Source organism: Electrophorus electricus, chromosome 20 (assembly GCF_013358815.1).
Source record: "Electrophorus electricus isolate fEleEle1 chromosome 20, fEleEle1.pri, whole genome shotgun sequence".
Lineage (NCBI taxonomy): Eukaryota > Metazoa > Chordata > Actinopteri > Gymnotiformes > Gymnotidae > Electrophorus > Electrophorus electricus.
Genome location: NC_049554.1, coordinates 3,548,444 through 3,559,531, shown reverse-complemented (window position 1 = coordinate 3,559,531; position 11,088 = coordinate 3,548,444).

The window sequence follows — 11,088 nt, the reverse complement described above, 5'->3', positions numbered from 1 at the left end:
GTCGGAGCCTCTCTGCTTCACCCTATTCAGGTTCTTCTAAAGCTGCCGGTCAGGCAGAGATGAGAGAAAGAAAGGGGCGGATACGAGGGATCAATCTTCGAGCAGGAGGGCGGGACATCCAAAGGGCTAGGCACAGAGGCCATGATTATGGCTCTGGCACCTATTGCACCCCCAGGAGTGCAGAGGGGTGTTAACAGGGGCCGTGACAAGCTACAAAGTCAAAAAAACTCAAAGAAATACAAAAAAAGCCCTTACAAATTGGGCAAGCAGCCAGGAAATGCACTCACACAGACCTACACATACGGCAGACACACACAGGATACACAACCGTGTGCAAATCTGCCTCCTGTCTAAAACCAAGGGAGAACTATTTCAATCAAACAGACAAGACAGGAAAAATAATAATGCTTATGTCAAAGAAAACTGGGCATGCTGATCAAATGTTTAGAACTCATTACTCATTATTTTCATTCAAAATGAAAGAATAAGTGAGTTATATGGAAACAATTAACTATGGCTATTCAGTTCTGTCTCAGTCTCTCAGACAAAACCTACTATCTATTCAGACCTGCTCCCACATGTACAGCAGCAAGTCAGAAAGATTTTGTTAATCCAAATGACTTGTCACAAACCATGCATGCAACAAAAGAAAGGATGCGATTACATAGCTCCAAAATATTGCCATTCAGAAAGACCCCCCCCCCCCCAATGAGAAGGACCATATACACCTCCACACTCTCCCCCTGCAGCTAGCCCTCTATATCTCACACACAACATAAGCAGTGCCTGCATTTACTGGCTGCCGGCAGTCATCTCTCTTACAGAAGGTGCGAGTGTCACTTCAACCATTCCTTCCAGAGCTGAATGGAGAAAATCCCTGAATGCCTGCATAGGCCACCAGTGATTGATGTGACTGCTGATTCCATCCTGCAGGTTATTTATTAGAACAGGGAATGCATGTTCAGAAGGAAAGGACAGCCAATCACTCACCTGCCCCCACTGTCGTGTATGTCCACCTGCAGTGAGAACAGCATGCATGAACAGTATACAAACTACACATATACAGACAGTCCTAATCATACATACAATCTACTGAGAGATATCAACATCCCTAATCATATATACAGACTACTGAGAGATACTAAAACCTATAACCATACATACAGAGCAAAACAATTCTCACTATTTAAGACCTGCTACTGTTTGATGTTTTGTAAGAGTGTTAGTGCTGAGAACTACTATAAGCCATGGTGTTAATAACAAGCTATTCAAGCAAACATCACCAAATCACCCAAACCCACCAGAGCCCATTTTCTCACATGCCAGGAAAACATGCAGATATCAGCAACAGGCACATTGAGGAAAGAATGATCTTTTCTCAAGAGGAGATGCTTTATTAACATATCTACTTATAACAGCATGGTATGATATGGCTTATTAACCTGCACGCTGTCTCAAGGGTGACCGAGCAGAAGCAACGGCTGATTGTACAGGCTACTTCCAATTAGTGATGACTCAAAACGTCCTCTCTCTCACTTGTATGTGTATGTGTATGTATGTGTATACATGGGACCTTATGTAAGAACATTGTCCTATTTTGTAAAAGCTGTGCCACATCAGATTTGTGCACTCATAGCTTAACAAAAAATGATCCTAAATTACTTATGCGAACAGCTTCTTTGTACAAGAGTTGTGTCATAACTGTGAATTAGAATATTTGACATCCAAAAATAAAGGCTATGTCTTAAAGGCTATGCACCTCATTTAACTGGAAGTGACATTCTGTATACATGTCTTTTTTTCATGTGTACGCAAAACTGTGCTGGGCTGATGTCTTTTTGTGTGGTAATTTCATGCCCTGCACACTTCGCATTCCATAAGAGTAGAGGGTTTGCACATGGAGAAGGTGAACGGATTGCATTTGGAGAGGGTGAATGATTTGCACCTAGAGAGTGTGGAGGGTTTGCACATGGAGAGGGTGGAGGCTTTGCACATGAAGAGGGTGGAGGATTGCACTTGTAGAGGGTGGGCTTTTTGCACATGTTGAGGGTGAAGGGTTTGCACATGGAGAGGGTGAAGGATTTGCACATGGAGAGGGTGGAGGTTTTGCACATGGAGAGGCTGAAGTGTTTGCACATGGAGAGGGTGGAGGTTTTGCAGATAGAGAGGGTGGAGGTTTTGCAGATAGAGAGGGTAAAGGGTTTGCGCATAGAGAGGGTGGAGGTTTTGCAGATAGAGAGGGTAAAGGGTTTGCGCATAGAGAGGGTAGGCGTTTGCACATGGAGAGGGTGAATAACATGGTGGTGTTGGGTGTCAGGCACAGTAATTCCCTACAAAAAAGGCATGTCATAAATGTGTGATAATTACAACAGATTAAAGGAACACATATAATCATATTTCCTGCTATTTACAAGAGTATTATTTTATTTTCTAATACATGAAGGGATACCCTTTTTCCAAGAAATAAAAAATTATAAGACAATCTTGTATCACCAATGTCATGTAGCACATTACTGTTTTTATTACATGGTTAGAATAAGGTGTATGTCTTTTATGAATGTACATTGGTATATTAACATTGTAGTTATGTGTTGATGGTATAAACACAATATTATTACACATCTCATTTATAAGCATTATTTTTTTAGTATAGTGGATGTCTGGCAGTCATTAGATTAAGGAACAATGTTCTCAACAAACTTAGTTATGACAGTAAATAGATATGATTAATAACACTTACAAATATGCATTCTTTATGATGTAAATTAACTACCTAATTATATTTACTATGCAAAATCATTATGAACTAATTACAAGAGATAAGGCATTATGAAAGATAGGTGTTTTTTCCTTTAGTAGTTAATATTAACTACTAACTCACATTAACATTAACTTACACCAATCTTAATCTAATTCATTAGCTAACAAGGGAGTTAGTGTAGGTGTTTGTCATTTGTTTTGTTTTGCTTTTTTTGTTTGTTTTTGACAAGGTTAGGAATACCTGATCTTTGAGTCAGATGAAAATGCTTTGATATCGCACATTAATGATATAAAAAGATGTCTATTCAGATAGATACTTTTAGTACTAAAAGAGTACTGTTAATATTCTTTTTAACAGTTAATATATCTCAAATGCCAAAGAGAGCACTTTGTGTAGGGCAGTAGACAAACTAGAAGCCATCCACACACAGTCTGAAAACAACTAAGCCCATGGATACAGAAAATAGTTGAAGCGGCCAGTAGTCCTTCAGTAGAGTTCCATAACTGATGTGGAAGAATTTTCCAGCTGTTCTGAGGTTCCCATGGAAGCAAATGAAGGTGATATTGAATAAACAAAACATCCCAAAGGTATGGTGAAGAGCAATGGGAATTCAATTCCTACAGAAAAGAGTTCCTAAAGAAAAGAACACCCAGACAGTGCCATCTGCCTTTTAGAAGTGCAATGGTACACTCCAGTACAGAACACACCAGAGCTGTCACCTGCAGGAGGTGTAGTGCAGTCAATTTCTCTGATTGCATTTGGGAAACCGGAAATTGCGCTTTGATGTTGGCCCGTTCACCCATTGCATAAGGTAATTGGATGTTCTGATGTGTCAGTGTAATTATGCCAACCAATATGGCTGCCATGATTACACTTTAGGACAGGACTGGGATCCCTGATCTATGACTTAATTTCCTCTGGTTGACAGGAATGTGAGAGTCGTTCATATGTGTACGTGTGTAAGGTATTGCCCAGGTTCGCAAGATTGTTCTCTCTAAAACTGAGCTCAACCCAGTTCCAGAAGAAAGGTTTTTGGAAATCTAAATTAGCCAGTCATTGTCATTGGCAAGAAAATATTTATGGCCTCTATTCACATGTTCCTTCCTTATTTGGTTGGTGTGCTCTTCTAACAATGCCAAAAAGGTTGTTGTACCACAGACAATGCAGCAATTATTCCATTCTTTTAATAAATCTGTGAATGTGTGCAATTGTTCTACAGCTGATTGCAGTCTGTAATTATCCTCAACTATTATCGAGTTACCATTTCATTCAGAGAAAAGATTACCAAATTGACAGCTGCAAATAATTATTTGGAGCAAATCTATGAATACATATAAACGGGCTAATTATATGGTTTACACAAATACATTACGAAGCACATCAGACAAAACATTGTATAGGCTCAAATGCTTTTAATGAATAAGTAGCTTATATGCATTAATTATAGAGCTGCATAATTTAATATGGACTGTTACATGTGAAGATGGTGATTTGCAATTTGTAGTAATTCCCTACTTTACCCCAGGGTGTCATCAATTCCTGCTCTTTATAAATGTCGCATATGGTTCTTAGCAAAGCTTTCATAAATATACATCCAGTGTCCCACAAAGTGCATATTTATAAGACCCAGATTCTGTATAAGAGTTTGCTTATGCACATTTCACATTTACCAGTTTAAAAATAAGGTCCCAGGTTACTAAAGTGTTACCTTCATTTTGAAAGCTTATATGTAAAGGTGTACAAGACAAGGATATGAGCGGTATAAACCTCAAACCTAATTATTGATGGCATTTCCAGAATTGTGTGAAAGATCATCAGACACAGCTGCACAATTATTTTATATGGTAATACACTGCATTATTTCCCTGATAACCTCTGGAGATCAGTTTGTCTCCACAAGATCCACTCTGGTTTAATAAAGAAATGTGTTAGGTTAGAAATATTTGCTCATGTCATGATTGTACCTCACATATATAATGATATGCACAACATGTAATTTGATACTAATTAATCATGACACTTTCCTATTTATATTTCATCTCATCTGACCCTTTTGTGTACAGTTATGGCCCTGTATGACAGAAGCGAAAGTCTTTTGGATGTAGCCTTATGACTTTATATTTAGCAAAGCCTGACATAGGATAAGATTCTAAATGTAGAGCAACTTTATGATTTAGAGATTTGAATTTTACTTTGGGAGATCAGTTAGTGAAAACATTTTACCAACATCCATACTGTAATTTAAGAGCTGTTAAAGCCAAAGATGGAAACAATATTGTACTGTTCACAGTGTGAATTGAAGTCCTTTTTTTCTCAAAAATAAAGAAGATATGACATAATATATTAAAAAGCAATAAACAGGGTCTTGCCAATTGAGAGAAGACAAATGGAATATTCTATGTGTAAGCGTGGGTACACTGTCGGGAGTTACAATACTTAATTTCCATAGTCATCATCAGCCACTATCAGTTTCAAAACCTGTTAAAATTTTCAGTGCACACACACAACAGGCAGTGTAACCTCACTCCATCGTTGCAGCCTGTCAGGTCTTTGGAAGATAACAGAAGAATGGTTGTTATGATTTTAGGCTGCTGTGGTTCTAAATGTTTTTTACTCTTATATTGTAATTCAAAAAGTTGCAGCAGTGCAATCCTAAAGACACTGATGGTTGCATAGTACAAATTAATACATTACATTATACTTTAAACATAAAAAAGTATATTCAATATACAAATGAAGAATGTCTCCAAGGCTTATCCAATACCATACTAAACAGGAGAAATAACTGGACAACTCAAAGTTGCTCAAAGAAGACAAGGATGTTTCATTAAGATCCAAAAACAGACTGCAGCAGAAAAGTACAGTAATCTCGTTGGTTTGCTTTCATTTAGGGGCTCAGATGTTGTTGATCTCAGTGCAGTGTTCAGTTCCTCTGGACATTTGTAATTCTCTCAGCAAATAAATAAACCAAAGTGATGTTTACTCTGATTTTATTTTATTTTTTTAAAGAGAGAGCTATGTTCTATCCTGCTGGGCCATTGTCCTTACTGTGGACTCCGCATTTCAAACAAACACATTCGCTTTCACCCAGTGTGCCCTTTACTGATAAAAACGTCTGCTGTCAGCCACTGTTTGAGAGGCAGGGGACTTTGTGCAAATTAGGCTGACGCCTCTCTATCTGTGAAAGCACTCTATTCTGTCTGCTTGGTTTATTTTTCTTTACCCCCCCCCCCCCCCATTCATCCCACGCAGCCTCTTTCTAAACAGCCCCACCCCCTGCACCCCTCTCCCCACCCCACGCTTTCCCAAACTACTCTAAGAGCCTCTCCCCATCCACCGATGCCACCATTCACCATGGCTGCTCTCAGAAAGTAGCAGTCTGTCACAAAGGAAGTAAAATGTGGCATTCTAAAATATTGAGCTTAGACACAGAAGACCAACTGATTTGCAATACTACCTTCAATCAGTTCTACCTTCATCAGGGGGTGCCTAACCTAATCCAAAGTTAGACTCATAATTTCCTAATGACTCCTAAGGCTGTAGCTCTTCTAGTCTACTAGAACACAAAATATTCATTAGTAGCCAGCACCAAGAGAGAGAAATAGCATGTTAGCATATTAACACACCATGCATTTATATTCATCAACAGGAAACCAAGAAACATCACGTTTAGTCTTTCACTTTCATACTGTCATCTAGAGCTCATTGAAATGCATGACAGCGATCCTCCCAAACATCTGAGGATCATTATCACCAACTGTGATAAGACTTAATATACATCATGCTGTCATGTTGAATGCATTATTCCTTATTTATTTGTTCCACCTGCTACCACTTACCTGAGAAGTTCTGATTATAATTATAAATTATAAATATGCAGTTGCTTGTATATTTTACATTATTTATGTAATTAATGCATAAGCCACCAGACTCCCATATCCTGGGAAAGGTAAAAGCCAGATAAAACAGAATGAGACATAAATAACAATACTGGTACCAATTACACATCAGTAATTTTCTGTAGAGGCTTGAAGAATGAAGCCTGGGTGGTAAGAAGTGAACGAGATTGACTGGTGACTAAAATAGGTGAGGCTTGTTCACATGACAAAACAAGCCTCCATTAAAGACATATCTCTGCTGAGCAAGAATGCAATATTGTTAACACTATCCCATCGAACACACACACACGCACACGCACACACACACACACACACGCACACGCACGCACACACACACACACACACACACACACACACATTGATATTGTTTCTATTTATATTTATATGGTTAATGGATCAGCAGTATTAGCTGTTATAGCAGTACCAGTTTTTTCTCCTTATCAGTAGGACAAGGAGACCACAGATGAATTCTTTCTGTTCAGGGTGTTTAAGATAATTGCAATGAGGTTTCCCAAAGACATTTATGCTCTGGAGCAGAAGTGCTGAGTGCCTCCTGATCTGTGGGGAAAACCTGCTCACAGTCCTTGCTGGTTAATTAACAAAGTCTTTTTGTAAGTGTACTGCATTCACTACAGTACTCATTCCACATATTAAACAGTGCTACTCACTGTCTGGTAAACACCACCCTACAGCCACACACCACACTTATTCAGTTCATCTCTGTCCAATTACAAACTCTTGATAAAGACCTGAATAAAATAGATGTAAGAAGGTTTATAATTGATCATGTATATTTAAATTCAGTAATAATAAGTAACAGGATGATTTATTGATTGTAGAAATTTAAATCAAGAAGTATAAATAGTCAAAGTAGTAATATGACAAAAGGTTTTAATATCCTAAGAAATCAGCCTTTGCAAATGGTCTTATTTCACTTTATTGCTTTAAAATGACCTGGATTAGAATTAGAAATATTGAAACAAACAGAATCATCTTTAACAACGGTTGTTTATCTACAGTGCCTAAAAATGTATGTTAAAATAAATGAATTTAATGATATTGGTTTTATATAAGAAAATGTGACGAAAATGACTAACAGACGAATGCTGTCTGTATTCAGCCCCTGTGGTGTGGAAGGTTTCCACAGGTGCATGTCAAGAGTGTAGAACATGTAGGGAAAAAAAAAATTAAGCAAATGCAGGTCTCCAACTGAACAGTTCAATGAAAATAACAAAGCAAATTGACCATAAAAGTGACCAAGAGGAACAAAATAAAGCCAACGACAATGGCTGAGAAACAGTTGCAAAACACAAGAGTGCAACATGAAATAACATAACGACACAGTGAGGAGAATGAGGTGAGATGCACAACACCTAAGTGGGCCTTGGCAACACACAAAACAAGGACCATGTGCGACAAAAGACAAAACATAAACAAAAAGTCCCATGCAATGCCCCTGCCGTCTAACAGAGGGTACCGGGAGGCAGGTCACCTTCACAGTGAAGATCTTGTTCTGATGATAGCATTGTCCTCTACCTGTGAATCGTTTAAAAAGTTCTCCTTTTCTGAATAAAATACAAAATTTCCAGGAAAGCTGTGAAAACGTCCAAAGAGCATTCTAAGGAATTTGAGATAGAGTTATGGATATATAAGAAAGGGCCACAATATAATATCCAAGTGATTGGATATCACAGTTATTACTGTTGGATCAACTGTGAGAAAATGGAAACAGCATTATAACACCCAGACACTGCGTAGACATGTGTAGGCTGTCCTTCAAAATGCAAGAAGGAGACTTGTGAGGGAAGCCACAGAGAAGCCACAGAGAAGCCAACAATCACTCTGATGAAAACTACAGACTTCAGTGACTGAGAGTGGAGTGAAGTCAATGATATCAAGAGCTCTGCATACCAACTGGCTTGTGTAGGAGGGTGGCTAGAAAGAAACTATTAAACTATTACTGAAGAAAAAGCACTTCAAATTACATCTGGAGTTTGCCAGAAAGTTTCACAGTGACTTGGCTAAAATGTAGCATAAGGTTTTGCTGGGCAGATGAGGCAAAAAATCTTTAGGTTTTAGCCTAAAATTCAAATTGACATGTGTAGCACAAACCTCATACTGCACATTCCTCAGCAAACAGCATCCCAGTAGGGAAAAGTGGCAACATCATGTTGTGGGGATGCTTTTCCTCAGAGAGGACTGGACATGTTGTTAAAATTGTACTACAGATAAATGGTGCAATATACAATGTGACACTTCAAGACAACCTGCTTCAGTCTGATACAAATCTAAAACTAAGGAGAAACTTCACCTTTCAACAGGACAGCAATCCCAATGCATTACAGTAGTGGCTAAACAACAAAAGATGTTAAATGTGTGGCAGTATTTGACAATTGTGGTCCACAACTGTAATCCAAGTATCCTGACTAACATGGAGCAAATCCTTTGGAGCAAAAGGTGTTTCTACCAAGTACTAGTCCGAGGGACCTGAATACTTATAAAAGCAGCCCTTTTAAGCTTTTAATTTGTATTATATTTTTGTAACTCAAATTGATTTATGTTGTTCTAATTATAATTTTTCACCTTAAGAGAGTATTGGTTTGCAATTTGCAATTTCCTGCAAGGGAACAGGGGTTTCCTTTGAGGGGCTTAGTTACTTTTGCAACATTCTATATTTAGTTCCACACAATCCATGCCAAAATAGACCATAACGCAGTCTGGTTCTTTGCTGAGAACAAGATTTCTAAAGCAAAGTCAGGTCTTCTGGATGGTATGTCTTGCCATTGTTCAAAAGGGAGCCCTCTATTATTATCTTCAGGCAATCTCCTGGCTGCCCTCATCATCCAGAACATCTTTCAGGCCTCGAATACACAAAAACACATATAAAGGAGCTCCCAAACATCCTGAGTGCATAGCTCTAGCTGCAGTGCTCTTGTGGACAGGCCAAAAAACAGCGCTCCAACTACCATTTGGAAAGCACTGAATGATAAATCGCTGGGCCTTTTAAAGGCTACATAGTTTCGCAGCCAGTGATGTTTGTTGACTTCAATTATTAATGACTTGTTTGTATCAACAGTTGAACCTCAGCTCGTCAGACAGAATCAGCAAAGAGATGTACGTGCAAGTCTGAGGCCATGGTGTGGGAGTGTGTTTGTCAGTCCAGTCTGTATGTCCAGTTTATCTGCTGTCTGTATGTCTTATCTGCCCTGTCTTGCTGCAGTCTTCTTCTTCTTAATATTCTTCTTCCACTTCCTCTTCACTTATTTTGGGTGGGAAGGGGATACTTTCCTAGGCTTAAAAATATATATTGTGGGGGAAAAGGCAATACAGGGTTATACCTATTTTCATTTATTTTCATTTTCAAATATGTTTTAGCCTAAAAGGATCTCTATCTGAAAGACTGGGCTGAGTGAAAACTAAATGGGGTTCATACAAGTGCTTGGAGTCAGCAGAGCATCGCCAAAACAGAGAACAGAAACGTAGGGTGTTCTGTGGCTATTGGCTCCAAGAAGGAAAATGACCATAGGAGTATTCTGAAAGTAAGATGCACATCTGCGGAAAATTGACGTTCCATATCAAAAGGTCATTAAGCTATCTGTGATCTTACAGTTGTGGACCTATTTTCAATATATCACTATGAGTAAGTGATATTTTTACAAATTGACATTTTGACAACCTTGCACAATGCAAAAAGTATGGAAAGACCATGTAAACTTGGTTGTTTGTCCTTGGCAAAGTTATGTATGGAAGTAAGTGGCTTAGTAACATTTTCAATAGTGGCATCATTTATAACAACCTAATTAATTAGAGGCTCATATGTAGTTTTAAATTCATATGTAGTTTAAAGGATTACAGAAATGCATTTTTGAAGTTCCAAATATCTTAAAAATTATGAGACAAGTAATCTGATTGGATGAGAAGATACACAACATGGCCAAAATTACACCTGACCATCACGCCTATATGAACTTGTCAGACGTCCCATTGCAAAACCATTGGCATTAATATGGAGACCATTTCATGAAGCTCCTGACACAGTTCTTGTGTTGATATTGCTTACAGACACAGATTGGAACTCTGTAGTGAGTGATGCAATAGAGGGGAGGATATTTTTATGTACTTCATGCTTCAGCACTCTATGGCCCCGCTTTGTGAATTTGTGTGGTCTACCATTTCACGGCTAAGCTGTTGTTGCTCCTAGATGCTTCCATTTCATGGTAATAGCGCTTACATTTGACCTGGGCAGATCAAGCAGGTTTGAAATGTCTTAAACTGGCTTATGGCATCCTATGGCAGTAACTTTTAAAGTCATTGTAGTCACCGAATGACCTTTTCTATTTCCAATGTTTATCTATAGAGGTTACATGATATTACATGTTAGTAGTGGGTGTGGCTACAACACCAAAATTCAACAAAAGAAGGGGTATA